Here is a 26,503-nt window from a genome sequence, read left to right as displayed (position 1 = left end):
CTCCCGTCCCTGTCTCTTATTGGTTGGTCGGAGTTCCCGCCGAGGTGATTGGACCAACGAGCTAACCCGGAGGCCCAGGGAGGGCGGGACAAAGGTCGTTCTTCCGTTTTAAATCACCAGTGGTTGCTAGGGGCGCTCGGAGCTGAAGGCGTGTGGTGAGAGTTTACTTTTTAAGAGCTGTTGTGAACCGGTGCCAAGATTGTCTACTGGGGAATTTTATGGCGAGCCAGACTGTCTGAACCCTGGTTTAATGGGTCCCTATCAGAGAGCGTTTGTCCCAGGCTCTCCTCGCTTCCCACCCGCCCGGCTGTTAGCTGTATTCCCCGCTCTTCCGGCTTCGACGCACACTTCCTCCAGGTGCTGTGACTGCCTCCAGGACTGAACTTGGGAAATAATGGGATGCGTCTGAACCGGTGCTGTGAGCGAGTCCATTCACTTTAGCCCACCCCTCCCATGGCTCGTTTGCTGAGAAAAGTTGGTGAGTTTTAGTTGGTAGGAAAGTCTTGAAGTTTCCCCATGGCCAAGGTAATTTTACAGTAAGTCCCCTACATAGGAAATTTCTAAGTTGGAAGTTGCAAACTTTCAAAGGTGGGAAGTGCCTTCGCGTGTCCAGTTACCTAAGTTAGTTCACATGTCTGGCATACATTGGCACGTGTGTGCGTCCTTTACAAGTGGTTTTGCTTTTTTTTTTTTTTTTTTTACTATATAGAGTACAATAATATAGTATCTTTATTTCAAGCCCAAGATAACCTGAAGCGAGTTAAAGCAGTGGTGATGTAGCTGGTACTACTGTACTTTTCAAGGTACTGTACCATAAGATTTAAAGTGTTTTATTTTTGTGTGTTTGTTTTTTATATATTAGTGTGAAAAGTATTATAAACCTATTACAGTACAGTACTATATAGTCGATTGTGTTAGTTGGGTGCTTAGGCTAACTTTGTTGGACTTACTAACACGCTCTTGGAACTCATTCATGTGTAGGGGACTTTCATTCTTACCCCCCAGCCACTAGTGCTACAGGCTTTCGACCTAGTGACCCAGAGCTCTGGATCTGGGATTCAAATTGTTCACTGCTTTTTCTATTATCCATGAATTAACTGGCAGCAGTGTCTTTTTTGTTTTTCTAACTTCCCTTCCCTAAGGGTAGGAGAGCGTACTCACAGCTTCATAGAAAGACTGTAAATGAATTATATGTTCAAGAAAGATAGCCAGTTTGGAAGTCATTTAGTGGGTGGTGTATGACTGAAAGAGAAATGCCAGAGTTCCATTTCTGGTTAATAATATACCACTGGTCAAGGCCTCAACCTCTCCAGGCCTGTTTCTCTCAAGTTCCTAACTTGGCCTCAGATTAGGTTTGTAAATGACCAAGGCAATTCAGTGGTAAGGGAAATGTAGAAACAAGCTTTCTGAGTATTGATATCTGTTTTCCCTATCCTTTATGTCCTTCCCTCATGAGTTCAACTGGAATTTTGTTTTGTGGCCCCTCGCCAATCAGAAGTTTGACACTGATAAAACAGGAGAAATTTCAAGAGCAATCCTCAGGCACATTTTAGATTTCTGAGAAAGAATGGTATCCTTCAGGTTTCTGGTCAGCTTGATATGGCATTTCTATTACAAAATGTTAGTTAAGTTCATTATGCTTTCTCTTGTGAAGTTCTTTTGAAATTAATATATAGTAACTATTTATACATACCTACATAAATATTACCTGTGTACCTAAATAGGTTGTTTTTCAGTCACTACGTCCTGTCCGACTCTTTGTGGCGCCATGGACTACTACTACACCCCACTAAGCTCCTCTGTCCATGGGATTTCCCAGGCAAGAATACTGCAAAGGGTTGCCATTTCCTTCTCCAGGGGATCTTCCAGACCCAGGGATTGAACTGCATTGCAGGCAGGTTCTTTACCGATGAGCCACCGGGGAAGCTCACTTCAAGCATAATATTTCCGGAACACCCAGGAATGCAGGGTGCTCTGCAGCCCTTATTAATATCAGATATTATGGTGAATGTCTCAAAAAATTATTTGAATGTGGAATTCTCAGAGTAAATGTGCTTGTGCCTTACTTATATACCATAAGTGAAAGGAAGCTGTGGGTAACTGTGATTGTGGATAAGAAGGGAAATCTTGTTTTCTCCCAAGAAAGTGGACCATTAGGGCATAAGAATCCAGCACCTACTGTAGTTTATTGCCCATAATCAATCCCATTCAATAAATGTTTCATTAAAAGTTGAACTGGATATCCCTCTGAAAATAAATAATAAAGAAGCCATAGAAGACAGAAAGGAAAGGAATGAAGTAAACATGAGAGAATGAGCTGGACTCAAAAAAAAAGAAAGATGTATAAACATCTTGGAGAGCTAGGCACGTGGGTCCTGGAGCAAAATAAAGTGTGACAGAATAGCCAGAGTGGACTGGAAACACTACGAAAAGAAACCAGTAAGAACTGGTCCCGAAACGGAATTCTTTATGTGCCTGTAGTTGTCTAACTTATAAATGACTGCACATGGCTGCCAATGTGCTTCATTGCTGTAACGTTTGGGACTCCTCTGATGGGCAGTTTTGACTGGAGGACCCATCAGCCTAACTTAGAGTTTCTTCAATTTGTACTGCAGTCTGAGACCTGCCTACTCAATCCTTTCTTTTTTCTCTGCGTAGATGTCAGGTATGTGACTTCATAGTCACAGTTTGCAAACTCTCCCACCTTCCCTTCTTTCCCTTTTATCTTTGACAGATAGCTCCCCTAATAAATATCTTGCATGTTGTTATGGGTTGAATTGTGATAGCCCCAAAGTCCATATGTTGAAGGATCCATATGTTGAAGCCCTAAACCCACAGTACCTCAGAATGTGACTGTATTTGGAGATGAGTCTTTGAAAGACACAAGTTAAAGTGAACCTGTTAAGGTGAACTCTAACCCAGTTTGGCCGATTGCTTAAAAGCAGAAGAAATTTGGACACATAAGGAGACACTAGGGGTATGTGTACAGAGGAAGGGCCATGCTGCAAAAGTGGCCATCTGCAAGCCAAGGATGGAGGCCCCAAAAGAAACCAAACCTGTTGACATCTTGATCTTGGACCTCTAGCCTCCAGAACAGTGAGAAATAAATTTCTATTGTTTAAGCCACCCAGCCCTAGCTAATGTACCTGTCAAATCACACTTTGGTAACTGTCTCTCAGAGGGCCCAAACTAGCACAGGTGGTACCAGGAGAGGTCCAAGAAAACATCGAAAGTCGAGAAAATGTGACTGGCACACTTCCTGCCTTGTAAACAGAGATGATGCTTTCCTGAGTAGTGTAGGGGCATGGGTAGTTACAGTTGGTGATCTAGTTGCTAAAAGTTTAATCATTAGTAACCTGGCTTCCCTGGTAGCTCAGATGGTAAAGAATCCGCCTGCAATGTGGGAGACCAGGATTCGATCCCTGGGCTGGGAAGATCTGAAGGAGGACATGGCAACCCACTCCAGTATTCTTGTCTGGAGAATCCCCACGGACAGAGGAGCCTGGTGAGCTACAGTCCACGGGGTCGCAAAGAGCTGGACACAACTGAGCGACTAAGAACAACCTGGGAAATCATCCCATTGGAGGAGAAAGTCCTTGCAGGTACAATTTCAGGCATGTGAAATACATGGGGGTTGGGGGAGAAACATGCCTATAAGGGCAGTGGAGTTTACTGGTTACTGCCAGGTTGTAGTGACACTCTGGAAAGGAATAAGGAGAAAGCAAGGGTTCTCCCCTGGTTAATAGTTAAGTATGAGACAGAGGGCCTCTTTAGCAGCTTTCAAAGAGGCTTTTATCTTCTGTAGTGGAAGAGCTGACAGTTAAGCCACCGACTCAGGACATCAGAGAGGCAACATGTCAGGGCCCTGGTTGAGAAAATCTGAAACAAGAGATAGTGCATCTGAATGGACATCTGTAAGGATGTTAGTTCTGCAAGCCCTGCATGAACTCTCAAATTTGCAGAGGTGGTTTATCTCTTCTTATTACTCCCTTCATGCTGAAAGACCCTGCAGAGCCACTGCCTCACAAGGCAACATAGAAGTTGTCCCTACCTCCCCTACTGGCTGCCAGGGCAGTACCTAGAGTTAAATCCTAGTGAAACCCAGCTGAGAACATACTTGGCCTGATACAGAAGGAAAGAGATTATATACAAAGAGCTGTAAGAATTAGCTAGCATATACAGACAGAAGCCAAGAGAGTATCCTTCAGTTGAATTTTGAGGTTGCTTGATCAAAGGGGCTGGACTATAAGACTGTATAATCAGGAATTCATTGAATTAGGAGCACTTTCTGGAGGCACAGGATTTAACGCCGTAGCAAAAACCCTTGGGGATGAAACAAACTGCAGGGGGGCTTTTAGGAACCTAGAGAAAGTGATGGCCAATGCTGAGTCAAGTAGAAATGTCTCAGTTGCCCTGGCATGTGGTAGAAGAATGAATAAAAAGATAGGGAAGTGGGCATGCGGGAATAGGTGTGAGGCCAGAGGACCCATCAGAGGATTATGTTCCGCAGGATGGCCCAGGAAACACACCATTCACTGAGGCCGTCAGAAATCTTCTGGTGAGGGGCAAGAGCATCACCAAGATGTTCTCTGCAGTCTGGGCTGACATAGGAACAATCTGGAGTTGGAACAGAGCTGGGATTGATTACTTACTATGGGAATGATATCCCCCTTCTCCCAAGTAATACAGGCCAGATGGTGGCACTTAGTCACCAGGAGGCCAAAATATTAAAAAGATTAGTAACATCTGACAAGATTGGCAGCCAAGGGCTTTGACCCACAGGGAATATGGAGATGGATATAGAGCCTAGCATCTCTAGAGGTAAAGTTAACATCTACAACCAAAAATAGGCCAAGATGGAAAAACAGGAGACTGAAGATGGTCCCGCTCACCCCCAACCCTAGCCAAAAAGTCATTATCCCTTGTTCAATGTCTGGATTTGGGCCACTATTCAGATCTGAAATCCATTGACTTTAAGAGATGGCAGAGCCTGCAGTACTTCAGCAAGTTATACATGTAATAATTCTCCAGTCCTTACCCAAAGAGACTTGTGGCCATTTACTGTAGTGACTGTACACAATATGGAAGAGGGATAACCAGAAAATTGACTCAAAAAACGGATATCAGTACCCTGAGACCCAAGCATTGTCATGGCCCCCTGTTAGACTGGAAGCTTATGAGGGCCTTGTAGTAAATGGGGTCCTTGCTAAAGTCGGTAACAGTAGGTCTGTGGTGTCTGTGGGCCCATGCAATGATCATTTCTCCAGTTCCTGTGTGTGTAATTGGAATTGATCTATTTGACAGTTAGGTGCCAAAGCAATTACAGTTTTGGACCCTGAATCTTAAATCTTTGTAACTAGGCTCAAACATCTTTATTAATTAAAATAGGAACCATTACAGTCAACACATTTTTGCCAACAAGAAATAAATTTATTTATCCCTGTCATGTAAAAGTCTATGCTTCAGGATTAGGCAAACTCTTGGAAAGCATTTTCTGCATCCTGCTGCTTGTGGGAGCATTTTCCCTGCAAAAAGTTGTCAGGATGCTTGAAGAAGTGGTAGTCGGTTGGCAAGAGGTCAGGTGAATATGGTGGGTGAGGCAAAACTTTGTAGCCCAATTCATGCAACTTTTGAAGCATTGGTTATGCGATGTGCAGTTGGGCATTGTTATGGAGTAGAATTGAACCCTTTCTGTTGACCAATGCTGGGTGCAAACATTGCAGTTTTCAGTGCATCTCATCAATTGGCTGAGCATGCTTCCCAGGTGTACTGGTTTTGCTGGAATTCAGAAAGCTGTAGTGGGTCAGACCAGCAGCAGACCATCAAACAGTGACCATGACCCTGTTTTGGTACAAGTTTGGCTTTGGAAAGTGCTCTGGAGCTTCTTCTTGGTCCAGCCACTAAGTTGATCATCACCGGTTGTCATGTAAAATCCACTTTTCATTGCATGTCACAATCTGATTGAGAAATGATTCATTGTCGTTGCACAGAATAAGAGAAGATGACACTTCAAAATGACGTTTCTTTTTGATTTGCGATCAGCTCATAAAGCACCCACTTATTGAACTTTTTCACTTTTCCGATTTGCTCCAAATGCTGAATGACCATAGAATGGTCAGTGTTGAGTTCTTGGGCAACTTCCCTTGTAGTTGTAAGAGGATCAGCTTTGATGATTCAGTTGGTTGTTGTCAACTTTCGATGGCAGGCCACCGCACTCCTCATATTCAAGGCTCCTGTCTCCTTTGCAAAACTTCTTGAACCACCACTGCACTGTATATTAGCAGTTCCTGGGAGAAATGTGTTGTTGACCTTGCAAGTTGTCTGTGCTGCTTTATGACCCATTTTGAACTTGAATAAGACAATCACTTGAGTTTGCTTTTTTTTAGTCTAACATTTCCATAGTTTAAAATATAAGTAAAATACATAGCAAGTAATAATTCATTAGCAAAAAACATAGAGCAAGAAATGTGCATTAAAATGATGAATAACGTAACCACATTTAAGAATATATTCCAATATCAAATGGCAGATTTCAGCAGTGCAAAACCACAGTTACTTTGGGGCTAACCTTGTAATTTGTTGCTGTTGTTGTTTAGTCTCTAAGTCGTGTCCAACTTTTTCATGAACCCATGGACTGTAGTCTGCCAGGCTCCTCTGTCCATGGAATTCGCCAAGAATACTGGAGTGGGTTATCATTTCCTCCTCCAGGGGATCTTCCCGACCCAGGGATCAAACCCACATCTCTTGTGTCTCCTGCATGGGCAGGCAGATTCTTTACCAGTAGCACCACCTGGGAAACCCAGTCCCTGTCATGTCTCCATTTAATTAGCCAGTCTGGCCCCTGCAGAAACTAACTGGATAGATCCTGGAGAATGACTGCAGACTATTGCAAGCTTTAGCAAGTAACAGCTCTAATCACACCTGCTGTGCTGGGCATAATATTATTGCTAGAGCAGATTAATAAGGCATCAAGATATGGTGTATGGCCAGTGATTTGTTGAATGAATTATTTTCCATTCTAATCATCATCAGAAAAGGTTCACATGCATGTGGGATAAATAGTAATACTTATGTATAGTTTTGCCTCAAGGGTAAGTTAACTCTGTCCTCTGTCATAATATAGTCAAAAGACACCTGGACCACATGCACAATTCATAGAATATCACATTGACGCATAACATAGATGATATTATGCTGGGCAGACAAGTGCAAGCAAGAGGTGGCTAGTATGCTGGAGGCATTGGTAAGCCCCATGCTCCAGAGAGTAGAAAAATGATGCAAAGATTCAAGGATTTGTCACTTCAGTGAAGTTTTTAAGGGTCCATCCTTCCACATAAAAAACAAATTGTTGCATCTTGCATCCCCTACCGCAAAGAACGCACAGGGCTTGGTATCTCTTTTCATCTTCTGGGGCAGTATATACCATATCTGGGAATACTTCTCCAGCTTATATACTAGGTAACAAGATTTCCAGCTTTGAGACCCAGAACAGAAGGGCTCTTCAGATGGTCCAGTCTCCTATACAAGCATCTCTGTCACTTTGGCTGTATATTCCAGTAGACTCTTGTATTAGAGGGGTCAAGAGTGGGAAAAGATGCAGTTTGGAGCTTGTGATGGTTAACTTTGTGTCAACTCGACTGGGCCATGGAGTACCCAAATAATTTGGTCAAACATCTGGGTGTGTCTGAGGTGGAGTGGGGGTTTGTTTCTGGATGAGATTAACATAGCATTGATAGAATGAGTAAAGCAGATTGCCCTGTCTAATGTGGGTGGGCCACATCCTATCAACTTAAGACCTGAATAGAACCCAAAAAAACTGAGTAAAAGGGAATTACAACTGCCCGACTGTATAGCTAGGCCACTGGTCTTTTCTAGCCTTCAGACTTGGACAGAAACCTTGTCTCTTCTTGGATCTTGAGCTTGCCAACTTTCAGACTGGAACTTATACCATAGGTGTTCTGGTTCTCAAGCCTTTGAACTCAAACTGGACGTGAACGTTGGCTCTCCTAGGTCATCAGCTTGCTGACTGCAGGTCTTGGGACTTCTCAGCATCTGTAATCACATGAGCCAGTTCCTTATAATAAATAAATATCTAACTCCTGTTCTGTTTCTCTGGAGGATCCTGACTAATACAGATATGAGCAGTGGAGTACAGCTGTAACAAGTAACTAAAATGCAGAAACAGCTTTGGAACTGGATAAGGGGTAAAGGCTGGAATAATTTTAAGTTACATGCTAGAAATATGGACATTAAGGGAAAATCTAGTGAGATCTCAGATGGAAATGAGGAACATGTTACTGGAACCTGAAGGAAAGGTGATTTCTGTTATAAAATGGTAAAGAACTTGGCTGAATTGTGTCCTAGTGTTTTGTGGAAGGTAGAATTTGAGTGATAAAATTGAATATTCAGCTAAGGAGATTTCTAAGCCAAGTACTGAAGGAAGGGCTTGGTCTCACTTTATTACTTAGAGTAAAACATGAAAGGAGAGAGGTGAATTAAAGAAAGAATTGTTAAGCAAAGGGAAACTAGAACTTGATGACTTAGAAGACTCTCAGCCTACCCATATTGCAAAAAATGAGAAAATGTGTTTGAATGAAAAAACCAACAGTGTTACTTGATTATTGCTTGAAAAGGAGTATATGGGATTACATGACCAGAAACACTGCCAATTTGAACTGAAGAGGACAGAGATGGGAAAAAATAAAGGATGGCTGTTGGATTTATTGAATTGGACAGGGCAGAATAATAGATGGTCATCAGGGCCACTGCCTCAGTTTTGACAGGCAGGTGGCTTCTGCCTGAATCCTTGGGAGTGGGACAAGACAGCAAAGCCTTGGGAGTGATGCTCCCACCCCATAGGACCTGGACACCAGAGCACTGAGCCAGAGAATTACTCTCAAACCTTAACGTCAAATGGAATTTTTCTCACTAAATTCTGAACTTTCTTACGACCCATCACTCCTTCCTTCTTTCCTGTTTCTTTCTTTTAGAATGGGAATGCCTATCCTATATGCCTGCCCCCTGCCCCCACATTGTATTTTGGAAACACATAACTTGTCTGATTTTACGGATTCACAGATGGAGAGGAATTTTGCTGCAGGATCAATCATACCTTGAGACTCACTATATCTGGTCTAGATAATATTTAGAGGAGGCTTTTCAGTTGATGCTAGAATGAGTTAAGACTTTGGGAGCTGTTGGGATGGAGTGAATGTGTTTTGCATGCAAGAATGACATGAATTTTAGGGGGCCAGGGTGGAATGTTATGGACTGAATTTGTCCCCATCCCCATTCATATGTTGAAGCCCTAACTCCCAACGTGATGGTGAAGAAGAGACACCAGATAGCATTCTCCCTGGCTGCCCCCATCCCCCATGAGGACAGAGTGAGAATGAGAAGGTGACTGTCTCCAAATCAGGAAGAAGGATCACATCAGACCCTGAACATGCTGGCACGATGATCTGAGACTTCCAGCCTCCAAAACTGTCAAAAAAACAAATTTCTGCTGTTTAAACCACCCAGTCTATGGTATTCCATTATAACAGCCCAAACTGAATTAAGACAGAACTTATTGTAAGCCTCAATGGAAAAATCAAAGTGCAGTCCCTGGGACTTGAGCAGAGCCATTCCCTCTGTAGCAGAAGATTACATAAGTTTTAAGAAACAACTCCTAGTGTGATACTGCACCTTGGTAGAAATCAAACACTTAACCATGGGACTCCAAGTGACCATGTGCCCAGAACTGCCCATTATGGTCTGGGTTCTCTTGGTGTTTAGATGGACCCAATAGCATTTATTGTAAGATGGAAATAGTACATCTGAGATGGAGCTCAAGCACAATTGAGATACTTGTAAGCTGCAGGACCAAGTAATCCAGACTCCCATGTCACCCACCATAGCTGCACCAACAGCTGACCAGCTGAAGGAGGAGGGATAAAGGCTGAGTTTGGTTTATGGATGAGTCAGCTTAGTATGTGGGTGTAAGACAAAATTAGATAGTGGCTCCTCTATAGCCACACACTTGATAGGCTTTGAAAAATAGAGAAGAGGAAAAATCTTGCTAATGGGTAGAGTTACAAGCATTGTCCCTGGTCATTTGGTTTGTATGTTAGGAGAAGCAGACTGAAGTGAATATATAGATGCTTAGACATATGTCAATGGCCTGACTCGCTGGTAGGGGGCTGGGAAGAAAAAGGCCTGAAAGATCAAAGACAAGAAGGTCTAGGGTAGAGTCTTGTGGGTGGATATACAGGAGTGGGCATAAATTGTGAAGATTTTTGTAACACATTTTGCACTTGCCAGGGAAAAGGTACTAAACAATGAAGTAGAGAGAATAACTCATCCAATTGTCATTACCAACCTTAATCATTGGCTACCTTGGAACCAGTCTGATGGGCACTGTTGTGGGTTATATTGTATCCTCCCCCCTATTTTTTTTTTTTTTTGAACCACCACACCGTAATTTTATTTAGGAACACTGAGCAAGTTTTTACTCAAATGAGTGTGGAAACTCAGTGAATATTTGTGTCTTAATTGTACCAAAAATAAAACACTTAAAAACAACCATTTGAACGTCAGGGTCTGCCACCGTAAGTACCTCCACCTACCTGTGCCCCGGCCTGCAGTGCTGAAGAAGGGCTGGGAGGCCCACCTGACGTCAGCCGCTGAGTCCTGGAAGCGCCGACCTGGGCAGGGCCCACACATGATGGCCTCCCAGGAGGAGCAGACAGCATAGGCATCCACCTTAAGGATCCGTGTTCTGAGACGGCTCCATGATACTCAAGCAGCAGTCCACAAACTCCACAAGCAAGGGTTCCTGCATGCAGGCCTGCATAAGCTTGGCCTTGTCATCCACGTGATCGAGGTCAACCATCAACTGTCTAAGGTGCAGGTTGAGCATTAAGCTCCTCAGCACTGCAGACTCCCCTAAATTCTTTAAATTCTGCAAAGACACTCTCCTCTTCCTCTTCACTATTGAGAAAGTCAGCCACAGAGTCGTCATCATCACCTTCGTTTTCCACAGGCTTTTGCAGTAAGAGCTGATCTTATTTTTTTCTCAACAGGACCAGTTGCACGCTTGCACTGCTCTTTGTGCTTCCGAAAGCAGGGCAAGGAGCAGTGGGGCACGCGGCAGGCGGGGCAGCGGTATTTGGGCTTCTCCAAACAGATAACGCAGCAGAGGGCGGTACAGCAGCTGAGCGAGGCCATGGTCTCTCCCAGGATGCGCTCCCCGCCTGCCTCCTCCCCCTAGTTTATACGTTAAAGTTCTAATCCCCAGTACCTCACAATGTGACATCTGGAAATAGGGTTCTTACAGATGTAATTAGTTAAAATGACATCATAACTGCAGTAGGATGGGCCCTAATTCAGTGTGACTGGTATCCTTATAAGCAGAAGGCCATATGAAGACAGAGACACACAAGGAAATGCCACGTGAAGATAAAAACAGAGATGAGGGTGATGCAGTAGAAACCAAGGAATGCCAAAGATTGCCAGCAAACCACTAGAAGCTAGGGGAGAGAACGTGGAACAGGTTTTCCCTCACAACCCTTAGAAGGACTAAGCCTACTGACACCTTAATCTCAGACTTCTAGCCTCCGGAATGTGAGACAATATATTTCTATTGTTTAGGACTTACCTGATGGTACAGTGGATAAGAATCCACCTGCCAATGCAGGGAACACGGATTTAATCCCTGATCCAGGAAGATTCCACATGCCCTGGAGCACTAAGGGTGTGCACCACAACTGCTGAAGACCCAGTGCAGCCAAAAATAAATGAATGAATAAATAAATTATTTTAAAAATTGTTTAAACATACATTTCTGTTGTTTAAATCACTTTGGTAACACAGCCCTAAGAAACTAATGCAGGCACACAAATGGTGTGCCCACAGTGGTAGAGATAGAAGCTAGCTCCTGAAGTAGGTTGCCATTTCCTTCTCCCGGGGATCTTCCCAACCCAGGTATTGAACCTGGGTCACCCACATTGCAGGCAGACTCTTTACCAAGTGAGCCACCATGGAAGACAAGCTAGCTGTGGGCCCATAAAGCTTGGACTCCCAAGTTTTTAAGGCCAGTCTAGCTGGTGATGCCTAAATGCCCAACATATCAGCAGTAGAGAGCAATGCTGATCCCCCAGTTTGGATCTATTACTCAAGGAGACAGTTGGCTACTTGGTGACAAGTTAACTACATTGGGTTCCTTCCATTCTGGAGGGGCCAATAGTTCATTTTCATGATAACTGTATTGGGGTTTGTGGACTGTCCAATCCACAGGCATAGAATCCTGCATAATGTAGCATCCAAACAGGGCAACTGTTTCATGGTAAAAAAAAAAAAAAAGTTCGAGAGTGGATCTATGACCTCATCAGTTACACACCAATTAGTAAAAGGTGACCTGATAAAGAGTTAGAATGACATTTCTAAAGGTTCAAGTGAAATGCTAGTCAGTGGCAACTCTGAAAAAGCAAGATGCTATCATCCATGTTAGCACACATTATGTTATACACATTAAATCCTATCCTTTATGAACCTGGTAGGAAAAATACGTGGATCCACTAACCAAGGAGTGGATGCAGAAATAGCTCCACTTACCTTTACTACCAGTGACCCACTGGAGGATTTTGTGTTTCCAATACTCACAAATCTGAAATATGTAGGGTTGGAGGTACTGGTCCCCAAAGGGATTACACTCCTGTTAAGGGTCATAACAAAGGTTCTGTTGAACTATGAGCTATGATTGCACCAGGGCACTTTGAATTCATTATTCAAGGGACCAGTAGATGAAAAGAGAAGTCACCATCATGCCAGGGAAAACTGACCCTGATCAGTAGAAGTTATCACTGCTTTTTACAGATTCTATGTGATCCACTTGGACATCTCCTGATACTCCCTTGCCTCACTGTAACTGTGAACACATGCAGCAACTCTGACCTAAGAAGGATGTGGTTACTAGGAGCTCAGTCTCCACAGAAATAGAAGTTTGAACCACACCACCCCATAAGCCACCAAGACCTGCTCAGTTGGTAACTGAGGGTGAGAAGAATTTAGAGTAGGTGGTGGAAAAGGGAGAGAATGAGTATCAACTGTGGCCTCCAGGCCAGTTTCTGTAGTTCATTCCACTAATCTTCCTCTTCCAAGTTTCTCTTCAGGAAGAGAGGTCCATGGAAGAGCTTTCCCCCAAACCAGCAAGAAGTAGATCTTTGGGGAAAGGAGTGGATTGTGGTGTTTCTGAAAATGGGCCACTGGTTTTCCTGCTGTGGTACACAGTTAATTGATGACCTCAAATATTGATGTAGATCCGCCAATGTGTTTATAACTGAGGCCACACTTCCCACAACCTACTCCTAGCTAATGACTGAGTATGGTGGAGTAATAATGCAAGCTTACTCCTTCCAGACTTGAGACTTCTCCAGTGGGCCGCTTTAGCTAGAGAACTGCTGTCAGAATTCAGAGTGTGGATGGAAATTTAGAAAAAGGCAATTTATGCAAAGACAGTTTAAAAAGGAAATAAAGGTAAAATCAGAAATAGCAAAAAACGAGAGAAAATCAACAAGGCAAAACTTATTAATCTTCAAAAAGACTTAAAAAGTCAACTCTTAGACTAATCAAAGAAGAATTTTAGAGAATACATTACCAATATCAACAATAAAAAAGGGGCATCACCACAGGTCCTATAGACATTAAAAATGTAAGAGAATACATCTTTATACCAATTAATTTGGCAATTCAGATGAAGTGGAAATTTATTGAAAAATAAAACATCAAAACTGAAACAATAATGAGAAGAAAATTCTATATTTCCTATTTTAAGGGAATTGAATTCATAATTCAAAACCTTTCTACAAAAAATATGCCAGATGGCTTCTCTGGTGAATTCTTTCCAACATGTCTATTTCTTTCAGAAAGGCATAAAAGGCATATTCACACTTTCTTATGCTTATATATCACACTCTATTTGTGGATTAACTTCCCCTGCTCCATGCCTCATTCATTTAGCACCTTCTATGCATTATGTTAAGAGTTGTAGATAAGAAGATGAATAAAGCTTTTGGCAGAGGGAGCTTTCAGGTTGGTGCAAGAAGCAGACATATAATGTAAATGCAGTGAAATAAGTGCTAATGAAGATTTTTATAAAGTACTATGAAAGATGGGTATGAATCCAGGGAAGGAAATGCTTTACAGGCATGAGAAGTGAAACAATATGCCATGTGCTGTGAGCATAAAAATAGCTGGAAAATAAGGGATATTCTTTCTCAATCTTCCTTACTTGATCTACTCCCCTTATTTCCTCTGATTTTTGACACCTGTGGCTATTCCCTGGCTTATGATTTTCATTCATCCCCATTTCTTTTAGTCTCACATTTTCCCCTTTCATATTTAGTTTAATCATTCCAAAATCTGTATCTCTAACCTTTACCTTTCTCTTGAGCTCCAGGCCTAAATATTCAAATATCCAGAGAACTCACCTACTCGAGAACTTTACTTCACCTATGCTCCTCTTTCCCCTGCATCACCAGTCTTCCCTCCCTTCTTGAAGAAACCCTCCTTAGATGGCATATGTCTCTTTAGCTACTGCACTACTTTTCTGCTCCTCTTTATGTAGAGAATCTTCTCACTTTCTTTTTATCTACTATATATTAACCTTTTGTGATACTTAAAACCTTTTATCCCTGTTACTTCTCAGACTTCTCTTATAAAGGTCACCAATAACTTTCATGTTGCCAAATCCAGTTCTCAAACTACTTGACCTAATAGCAATATTTAAGCAGTTGATTATTTCCTGTTTCTTAAAAGACTACCTTTACCTGGCTTCTATCCTTTACTGATTTTCTTCTCACCTGACTTGACACTCCTTCTCAGTCTCTTTGTTAGATCTTCCTTCTTTTCTCAACCTTTAAGCCTTAGAGTATTCTACTGTTCCATCCTTGGACTTCTCCTAAGCTTTTGCTTATACTCATTTTAACCAATTCTATCATCTTAAATATCATTTATATGCCAATAAATCAAAAAATATATAAACCTTTCCCCTGAACTCCAGATTCATATCTCCAATAGCAACTTTACTTGGGAGTCTAATAGTATTCCAAACTAAACATGTCTAAAAATCGAATTCTGGACTTCCTGTCTATCAATCTTTTCCATCTCAGTAAATGGCTCAGTGATTCATCCTGTTGTTCATGCCAGAAACATTGGGGTCATTGTTGACTCCTTTCTTTTGCTGCTGCTACTGCTGCTGCTAAGTCGCTTCAGTCGTGTCTGACTCTGTGTGACCCCATAGACGGCAGCCCACCAGGCTCTGCCATCCCTGGGATTCTCCAGGCAACAACACTGGAGTCAGTTGCCATTTCCGTCTGTAGTGCATGAAAGTGAAAAGTGAAAGTGAAGTCGCTCAGTCATGTCTGACTCTTCACAACCCCATGGACTGCAGCCTACCAGGCTCCTCCGTCCATGGGATTTTTCAGGCAAGAGTACTGGAGTGGGGTGCCATTGCCTTCTCCGTCTTTTTCTGCTACACTCATTTAATCCATCAACACATTGCATCAGCTCTGCCTTCAAAATATAAACCAAACTGATCAGTTATCACCAACTTGATCACTATTTCTCTAGTCCAGACTGCCATCATCTCTCACCCAGATCCCTTCCTTCTAACTGGCTACCCAGCTTCCACACTTGTCCTACTGTAGTCTTCTGGGTGTGATTTTTTACAGTATAAGTTAGGATATGCCACTCCCTATTCCAAAACCCTCCAATGATTCACATCACACTTAAAACCCAAGGTTTTTTCCATGATCTATGTGCCTCTTGCTATATTCTAGCCTTATCTTCTTCCATTCTCCCCTTCCTTTTTTTTTTTTTTTTTTGTACTTCAATCACACTAGTTTCATTGTTTTTCCTTAGACATATGACAAGAACATTCTCATCTCTGGACCTTTGTACTTGCTGTTCAGTCTACCTAAAATACTCTTTCTGCAGATATTCACATGGCTCATTTCTCTGTTTAGGTGTCACCCCCTCACAGGGACCACTTCATCTAAAATAACTCTCTCCTTCATTTGCTGGGATTTTATTCTGCTCTATTTTCTTTCACAGCTTGTAGCTTGACAGGGATTGTGTCATGTATGCATCTGTTTATTGGACATATTATCTGCCTTCTACAGTAGAATGCAAACTCCATAAAGGCAAGAATACATGTTTTGTTCAGTCCGCAAGTCCTATCAAATTCTCCCCCTTAAAAATATCTTCTGTCTACCTCCTTTTCCATTATCACTACCTTTGCCGTAATTCAGTTGCCATTCCAACTTGCCAAGACTATCATAGCATTCTCCTACTTGACTTTCCACCTTCACCCTCTTCTATTGAGGCCCTTCTATCTTATCACTACCAGTTTGATAGCACTGTAGTTGATATGTATTCATATCTTTCCTACATAGAATCCTTTATTGAGGACACCCTCTTTGCGTTCGGGATAAAACCATCAACACAGCGTCCAAGTCATCTCCCACAACCCCCTTGCCTTTACTCTCCAACAATGCCAAACTGCTTGCATCACCTCAAGTCCTTGCCTCTGTCCTTGGGGACATATGGTTTTTCTACTTAAATGTCTTTTCCTGACTTTCAGAGATAGATAAATATTTCTTCATTTGGCCATACTTCTACTGCATTTATTATACTGCAGTGGAATTTTTTTTATTTTTTTTTGTTACATGTAGGTCTCTTATTGGACTTCCCTGGTAGCTCAGCAGGTAAAGAATCCATCTGCAATGCAGGAGACTCTGGTTCAATTCCTGGGTCAGGAAGATCCCCTGAGGAAGGGATAGGCTATGCACTCCAGTATTCTTGGGCTTCCCTGGTGGCTCAGATGGTAAAGAATCAGCCTACAATGCAGGAGACCTGGGTTCAATCCCTGGTTTGGGATGATCCCCTGGAAGAGGGAATGGCAACCCACTCCAGTATTCTTGCCTGGAGAATCCCCCTGGACAGAGGCGCCTGGCGGGCTACAGTTCATGGAGTCACAAGGATTGGACATGACTGAGCGACTAAGCACTGCACAGCACGTCTCTTATTAAACCATGAGCTCTTAAGGGAAGAGAGTTGTATTTTATTTAGTTGTGTCTTCTGTCACATTCTAAGGGGTAGATGGAGATGGCAGTAGGGTGTCGAGAATGTTCAAAGTAGATGGGACTGTATGTATAAACTCTCTGAGGCATGAGGGAGTGTGGTATCTTGAGAAAAGAACATGGCCTGTGTGACAGGCCCAGTGAACAAAGGGGAGAGTGGCAGGAGGCAAGCCAGAAAGACTGAGAGAAACAGATCATGCAAGGCCCTTGTGGAACATGCAAAAGATCTTGAACAACATCCTTCAAGAAAACAGGAAGCCTCTAAAATATTTTCAGGAGGAGAATAAAGATAAAATTTGTACATAAAAAAAAAACACCCAACAACTTACATACATGTTCTTTGTATATAGCATGGGTTGAAAGAAGACAAGAACAAATAGAGGCCTGATGGACACTTCTGCAATTGTCCAGGCAAAAAGGGATGATACATTGGCTTGGGTTGGCACCTCTGAGGATGTTGAGAAGTAAACAGATTCAGGATATATCTTGGAGATAAAATGAATAGGACTTGATAAAATAAATGAAGGGATGAGAAAGGTAGATTCCACAATTGAATGGCTGATGGTATCATTTGCTGAAATGTAGCAATTTGCCAAAGGAAGTTCAAAGAAGCAATATATAAGTTTTGAGCAGTTGAGTTTGAGATGCTGGAGTGTGAGTCATGTAAGGGATATGCTAAACAGGCAACTGAATATGGAGGTATGAATTTCAGAAGAGAAGCCTGAACTGGAAGAGTAACTAGGAGTCATGAGTACACGACTGTGTCTAAAGCCATAAGAATTAATAAGAGGGTCTAAGGAGACATGGCAGCATGACAACAGAAGAGGTTTGTGGATGACTTGGAGTTAAGAAGAAATTCACTGGATTGGAGATAATGAGAACAGGAAGCTGAGAGGCCACATGGACTTCATAATTGCCCAGGAAAGGAACAGGAAAGCCATGAGCCAGGTGTGGAAAATGGTCAAGCATTTGGAAGATCATTGCATTCAGAAGGGATAAAAGATGAATGGATGGATGACATGGACCTCAAAAAGACAGATTTGACAAGAAGGAAAAGAGAATAGCGAGAAACATCCTAAATTTCCCCTTAATTATATTCTCTGTTTCAGGTAACAAGGATCTTCAAGATTGTCTTTGGACTTTGCAGGTTAACTAGGAATGAAGAAATCCCACCGGTACTATTCCAGACTAAGCCTATCTCCTGCGGCTTTATCAAGGCAGAGAAACTACTAGAATAAGGAGGCCCAACCAGTGGGAAACTGACATGGAATAAGATTGGGAACCAAGAAGCTGTACTAAGGGTTCAGGTGAGAAGTGGTGAGGGATTGAATTCATGCAGAGGCAGGGGGGACAGCAAGGAGGGAGAACCTGAGCAAACATCTCTAACACAGCTGAAGATTGAGTCCAATCATGTGGCTAATGACCCAAAGCATCAGGCCTCCCTAATGAAATCCCAGTAACGTTTCTGGATGCTGAGGCTCAGAGGAGTTTCTGCTTGGTAAATACAGGTGTGCTGGGAAGGTGACACATCTTGGCTCCCCAGGCAGAAGATATGGAAGCTTCATGTTCATAACTTTCCCAGATCTCACCCTGTCCCTTCATTTGGCTGGCCCTGGTTGTTGTATCCTTTAAATAAAACTGTAATTGTTAAGTGCAGTGTGTTCCTGCACTTAATTCTTGAAGAGATGGGAATTCTTCAAGAGATGGAAAACTCTTCAAGAGATAGGAATACCAGACCACCTGACCTGCCTTCTTAGAAATATGTATGCAGGTCAAGAAGCAACAGTTATAGCTGGACATGGAACAACAGACTGATTCCAAATCGGAAAAGGAGTATGTCAAGGCTGTATATTGTCACCTTGCTTATTTAACTTATATGCAGAGTGCATCATGAGAAATGCTGGGCTGGATGAAGCACAAGCTGGAATCAAGATTGCCAGGAGAAATATCAATAACCTCAGATATGCAGATGACACCACCCTTAAGGCAGAAAGCGAAGAGGAACTAAAGAGCCTCTTAATGAAAGTGAAAAAAGAGGTGAAAAGCTGGCTTAAAACTCAACATTCAAAAAATGAAGATCATGGCATCCGGTTCCATCACTTCATGGCAAATACATAGGGAAACAATGAAAACAGTGAGAGACTATATTTTGGGAATCCAAAATCACTGCAGATGGTGATTGCAGCCGTGAAATTAAAAGCTGCTTGCTCCTTGAAAGAAAAGCTATGTCCGACCTAGACAGCATATTAAAAACCAGAGACGTTACTTTGCCAACAAAGGTCTGTCTAGTCAAAACTATGGTTTTTCCAGTAGTCATGTATGGATGTGACAGTTGAACTATAAGGAAAGCTGAGTGCCGAAGAACTGATGCTTTTGAACTGTGGTGTTGGAGAAGACTCTTGAGGGTCCCTTGGACAGCAAGGAGATCTAGCTAGTCAATTCTAAAGGAAATCAGTCCTGAATATTCATTGGAAGGACTGATGACACTCCAATACTTTGGCCACCTGATGCAAAGAACTGACTCATTTGAAAAGACCCTGATGCTGGGAACGATTGAAGGCGGGAGGAGAAGGGGACAATAGAGTATGAGATAGTTGGATGGCATCACCGACTTGATGGACATGAGTTTGAGTAAGCTCTGGGAGTTGTTGATGGACAGGGAAGCCTGGCATGCTGCAGTCCATGGGATCGCAAAGAATCAGGCACAACTGAACTGACTAAACTGTGCATTTCTGAGTCATTAAGTTCTGTGAGTTATTCTTGTGACTTACTGAACCCGAGGGGATCATAGGAATCCCTGAATTTTTGCCAGTTGGTCAGAAGTGTGGGTGGCCTGGGGACCCTCAGAGTGTGGCTGGCATCTGTTGTAAGGGCAGTCTTGCTGAGAACTGTGTCCTTAAAATTGTGTAGTCTTGCACCAACTGCAGGTGGTTAACATCAGAATTGTATTCAGTTGGGGTTTGTGTTAGAACAAAGTCACAAAGAATCCTACTCAAACTGACTTTGAAAAGTAAAGGGAATTTATTGATGCACATTACCAAAATGTCCACAAGTATATGGCTTCAGGTGTGGCTTGATCCAGCAACTCAAATAATGTGATCAGGACCTGGTTTTCCTCTTCCAGTTTTTCTTGAGACTGGCTTCATCCTCAGCAAGCTCTCCCTTCCTGGTGCAGGATGGCTGCCTGAATCTAGGTGTTTATGGATTTGTATGCAATTAATAGATTCTTATTCATTCAAATAGATGTTTAAGAATTGAGTGTAATTGACCTAAATTGGGTCATATTCCCATCCTTAAATGAATTATTATGACCAGAAACATTGCCATAAGTCAATCAGAACCTACTTCTAAAACCAGAGGTAGCATTTATATTACTTAAACCATGTGGCCATAAATAGTGCGCCTTAAGCAAAATCTGGGTACCGCTGTTGGAAAAATGGGGAAATGAATGTGATGGAAGCAATCAGTAACAGAACAATGTTCAACTGATATTTATTTAATTGACTCCTCATTTTGAAAATTAGCTGCATTCTGCAAGGCAATCCCAGATTTCTTTAGCTCTTAAATTCTACCCTTAATAGTTATTGTCTGTATTCCAGGTGGCTTAAATGTCCTGTGAGGTTCTTTTTGCAACCTAATGATTTGCTCGTGCAATCCTGGAAGAGAGAAACACCCTTTGTTAGATTATGGTATAACTCATCTTCTAGAAATAATTTATGTGACAACTCAGTTATTCAGAGAATAAAACCCTAAGAGGTGCCCACACTTAAAGAACTTACTGAGGAAGATGATTCTGCAGAAGAACATCTCTATGCCCTCAGCTCTGAAAAACCACCTGGAGCTACCAAAATAGATGTCACAAAGTTTGTATACCGGAGTTCATGGACTTCATTTATGGGAAATGTTCTTCGATTCTCACTGAGAGCCAACTGGCCTTGATTCTAGGTGCAGTTCTAACAGATTTGTTATGTGATACAGCGATCACCTTTTGTTTTTGCTTATTCACTATCTATTATTATTTTTTTAGACAAGTTTATTGAGGTGAGAAGGGCTTCCCAGATGGCTCACTGGTAAAGAATCACCTGCCAATGCAGGAAACGTGGGTTCTATGCCTGGGGTCTGGAAGATCCCCTGGAGAAGGAAATGACAACCCACTCCAGTATTCTTGCCTGGGAAATCTCATTGACAGAGGAGACTGATGGACTACAGTCTGTGGGGTCACAAAGAATCAGACACAGCTCAGCAACTGAACAACAACAGTGTGAATTAGCAGCAGTTTCACTACTTTTCAAAAAAATGTTATGAATTCTGAACACGTGATGAAATAAAATCCAATATTTTGGTACTTGGTGTGGATACCAAATGAAAGCAAAGGAAAACTACAAAATTCTCTCTCTTCACTCTCTCTCTTTAGTTTAAAAAAGAGTGAAAGAAAAAGAAAGAAAAAAAGAAATAAAACAGTTTGGGATCCATATCATGACATCATATTTTATAGTACAGGACAATGTTTGATAATCCTGCTGTGACATTCCCTATTTTTATACCTGTCCTCAATGGTTTTTCACACTTAAAACTATCTTTGATTCCTGTCTTAGTGAGTAGTTACAATACTAGAACAAAATTATGTTATTAATGTCTCTGTTTTGACTTCCTGCAAAGTCAAAATATTGGATTTTTTACATACTTAGAATTTACAAAGTTTAAAAAATGTTAATGTAACTAAGTATTATTTAATATATTTTTTAAAATGACAAAATATCCTCCTAGCCACTACTGGCTCTGCTGTTCTTTGCAACTTTACTGCTCTTCCATCTATACCCACACATACATCCACACACATACATCATCTCTGTTGTAGCTGGTCTGGAAGAGCTTCTAAACTTTCCTGCCCAGTTTAGCAACCCATGGAATTTTCAGGGCTACTTCCTCTGATTGAAAATTATTTCTCTCCTGTGAGCTCTAGCTGGGTCTGACTCTTCTTCATCTCCTGTGGGGAGATTTCCTACTTCAGAGGCTCCTCCTGTCTAATCCTCACTCAGTATTTTTGCTGAGAGAGCGTAGTGGAGGATGAAGAAGTTAGCAGAGGCAGGGAGTTACTGGAATCGGGTGGTGAGGAGCGGATGGGAGAGTTTATGGTGGTGGTGAGGAGGAGGGGGTTAGAGCAGGAGAAGGAAAGAGGGTTTGAAGAGGACCTAAAGAGAGTAAATAAAGTTGTCAACCAATGTCTAGGATAATGGTATTACACCAACAAAAATACTTGAATTTCAGTGCTTAAAAATAGCACAGTGTACGGGAACACTGGAATATAGAAAACAGTAATGCAGTCATGACTCCCTCTTCCCTGACCTTCAGAGTAGCCTCTAAATCTTGGTAACTCAATTGCAGAGACATGCCATTCCACCCAGAGATTCGACTTTCTGAAATATTCTTGGCACAAACCTTGTAATGCTCTGGTTCTGTTTCAAGAAGGAAAGCCATGTACTTACATCATTTATTCACACTGCTGCCAGATTATATTTCTGAAGCACAGCTCTTATCAGGTAGTCACTAATATTTACTGAATATTTGCTATGTGTCCGACACCAGGCTCTCTCTATATTATCTTATTTAATCTTCATAACAACCCTTCAAAGTAGGTACCATCATTAACCCCATTCTGTAGATAGGAATATGGAAGCTTAGGAAAATTAAGTCTCTTGGAAAGGAAATATAGCTACTAAACGGCAGAACTAGGTTTGGAACTCAGATCTCTCTCACTTGACTTGGGTCCTTAACCACTGTTCTTTTTTTTTTTTAACCACTGTTCTTTATTACCTCTTCTGTTCAGAATCTGAGTGAGCAGTCAGTAAAATCTAAGGACTTATCACTTAAGAACTTTACTCTCAACTGCCATTCCAATTTTATTTTCTACTATGCCCCTTCATACATCTGATTTTCAGGGCAAATAGAAGCATTTGCTGAACACCAATATCCCTCAGCAATTCACACTTCCATGCCTTTGTTTATGTAAGAATGTTTTCTCTGTGTCACTGGTTCCAGAAAAAATTAGAAATATTTAAATCATTGTTTCACACAATAATTGTCATGGTTTTTATTTTTACATATATACAAATTGATTTTTACATGTATACAAATATATACACACATGTATATTTCTTCCCTTAAAATAAACTATTTTCTTCTGAAGTATGTACAAAGATTAAGTGGTTTTGAAATGTATTAGGCCTTTATAAATTGTTTAAAAATCCAAATCCAACAGAATTAGGATTCCAAATAGTAGAAGTCATTTTACCAAAAGTCCAACAAGTCTTTAGGGTCTCCCCTAAAAATTATCTAAAATTTAGATAATCCAAGATTATCTAAAATTACAAAACAAAAAACTATCCAGGACAGAAATTTGGCAGTAATCAATCTCCTTTTGTAGGGTGCCTCTCCTCCCAACAGGCATAATTTTTTAAAAAATGAAATATCTGCTGTGGAATAATTTCATGGATTAAAAAATGCTGAGAGAGTTATGTTACCTTGAATGGTCAGTTGATTTGGCTACAGTACAGCTTCAGCTTTTTAAAAAGCTCTCCAGAAATCATAAAGAGAAAGTAACATTTTCCAACTCATTTTAGGAGGCTACCATTACCTTGACAACAGAACCAAAGAAAGGGAGTCCAAAAAAGAAAACTACAAATCAATACTCCTCATGAGCATAGGTGAAAAAAATCCCCAGCCAGGGAATTCCTGGTAGTCCAGTGGTTAGGACGCCACACTTCTGCTGCATAGGGATTGATCCCTGGTCAGGGAACTAAGATTTTGCCTGCTAAGCAGTGGCATGACCAAAAAAAAAAAAAAAAAATCAACAAATATTTAAAAATTGAATTCAATAATATATTATATATGCATATATAAGACAACATATAAGGAATAACACACCATGATAAAAAAAAAAAGAGCAAGAGAATTCCAGAAAAATTTCTGCTTCATTGACTATGCTAAAGCCTTTGACTGTGTGCATCACAACAAACTGTGGGAAATTCTTCAAGAGACGGGAATACCAGACCATTTTACTGCCTCCTGAGAAACCTGTATGCAGGTCAAGAAGCAATAGTTAGAACGAGACATGGAACAAAGGACTGGTTCCAAATTGGGAAAGGAGTACATCAAGGTTGTATATTGTCACCTTGCTTATTTAACTTACATGTAGAGTACATCAAGTGAAATGCCAGGCTGGATGAAGCACAAGCTGGAATCAAGATTGCTGGGAGAAATATCAATAACCTCAGATATGCAGATGACACCACCCTTAAGGCAGAAAGCGAAGAGGAACTAAAGAGCCTCTTGATGAAAGTTAAAGAGGAGAGTGAAAAGCTGGCTTAAAACTCAGCATTCAGAAAACTAAGATCATGGCATCATGAAGTGATGGTCCCATCACTTCATGGCAAATAGATGGGGAAACAATGGAAACAGTGACAGACTTTATTTTCTTGGGATCCAAAATCATTGCAGATGGTGACTGCAGCCATGAAATTAAAAGATGCTTGCTCCTTGGAAGAAAAGCTATGACCAACCTAGACAGCATATTAAAAACCAGAGACATTACTTTGCCAACAAAGGTTCATCTAGTCAAAACTATGGTTTTTCCAGTAGTCACATATGGATGTGACAGTGGACTATAAAGAAAACTGAACACCAAAGAATTGATGCTTTTGAACTGTGGTGTTGTAGAAGATTTGAGAGTCCCTTGGACTGCAAGGAGATCCAACCAGTCCATCCTTAAGGAAATCAGTCCTGAATATTCATTGCAAGGACTGATGCTGAAGCTGAAGCTCCAATATTTTGGCCACCTGATGGGAAGAACTGACTCATTGGAAAAGACCCTGATGCTGGAAAAGGTTGAAGGTGGGAGGAGAAAGGGATGATAGAAGATGAGATAGTTGGATGGTATCACTGACTCAATGGACACTGAGCAAGCTCCGGGAGTTGGTGATGGACAGGGAAGCCTGGCGTGTTGCAGTCCATAGGGTCACAAATATTCGGACATGACTGAGCAACTGAACTGAAACGAAAACTTAGAATACTCAGTGTAAGAAGTCAATCTTAAAGGCTACCTACTGAATGAGTCCAACTGTGTGATATTCTGGATAAAACAAAAGTAGGGAGGCAGGAAGATAAGTAGTTGGTTGCCAGGGGGTGGTGGGAAGGCAGGGATGAACAGGTAAAGCTTGGGATATTTTTAGGGTAGTGAAATTATTCTGCATAACATTATGAGTGAATACATGTCATTATACATTTGTCAAAATCCATAGACTAAATAATATACAAAGAGTAAACCCTAATGTAAACTATGGACTTTGGTTGATAATGATGTATCAATGTTGGCTCACTGATTGTTACAAATAAATGTACCATACTGATTTGGGTGGTTGACAATCAGGGAGGCTGTGTGCAGGGACGGGGTAGGGAGGTGGAAATTCTGTGCATATTTTGCCAAATTTTACTGTGAACCTAAAACTGCCCTAAAAATAAAATGTATGTATGTGTATGTATATATATATATATATATATACACACATATATGTATGTGTATACATGTATTAATACTTTATTTTTAAATGTTATATATATTTCTATATAATTTTATATAGACATATATTTACATATCCTTATAAAATTCTAAAAAACGCTTTCTAATGCAGGAGACACAGGTTCGATCCCTGGTCTGGGAAGATTCCACACGCCACAGGGCAACTAAGCCTCCATGCTGCAACTACTGAACCTGTGCTTTAGAGCCCATGAGCCGCAACTCCCAAGCCCACATGCCACTACTGAAGCCTGCACACCCTAGAGCCTGCCTCTGCAGCAAGAGAAGCCACCACAGTGAGAAGCCCGTGCACCACAACTAGAGGCTAGCCCTGGTTTGTCACAACTAGAGAAAGGCTGCGTGCAGCAACAAAGACCCAGTGTAGCCAGAAAAAATTCTAAAAATTTATCAGTGTAATCTACCATACTTGTCATAATTGTCCAAAGAAGAAAAAATATATGATCATTATCAACTGATACAGAAAAAGCATGTGATAAAATTCAACATCCATCCATGATTTAAAACTTTCAGCAAACTGGAAATAGAAAAAAACTTACACAAGCTAATAAGGGCATTTATAAAAAATATAGAGTTAACATCACATGAAATGGTGAAAAGCTGGATACTTTGTCCTATTGTCAGGAACAAGGCAATGATGTCCATTGTCACCAGTCCTATTTAACATCATGTTGGAAGTCCTAGCCAGTGCAGTAGGACAAGGAAAATAAATAAAAGGCATACAGTTTATAAAGGAAGAAATAAAACTTTCTCTATTTGCAGATGATATAACTGTTTACGTAGAAAATCCCAA

At 41.3% G+C, this 26,503-nt stretch overlaps 1 long non-coding RNA gene and 1 pseudogene across 1 annotated transcript; one reads left to right on the top strand and one right to left on the bottom strand.

Annotated features, from left to right (window-relative positions):
• The first annotated feature begins 117 nt into the window (after positions 1-117).
• LOC133040949 (uncharacterized) lies at positions 118-26,503 on the top strand. Its single transcript, XR_009689081.1, has 3 exons — positions 118-478; positions 740-803; positions 25,808-26,503. It is a non-coding gene; the product is annotated as an uncharacterized LOC133040949 (long non-coding RNA).
• On the bottom strand, positions 10,539-11,208 carry LOC133040948 (zinc finger HIT domain-containing protein 3-like; annotated as a pseudogene).

The sequence above is a fragment of the Dama dama genome, chromosome 20, assembly GCF_033118175.1.
Source record: "Dama dama isolate Ldn47 chromosome 20, ASM3311817v1, whole genome shotgun sequence".
Lineage (NCBI taxonomy): Eukaryota > Metazoa > Chordata > Mammalia > Artiodactyla > Cervidae > Dama > Dama dama.
Note: the sequence above shows the minus strand (reverse complement) of the source record. Positions and strands in the feature narration are given on the sequence as shown.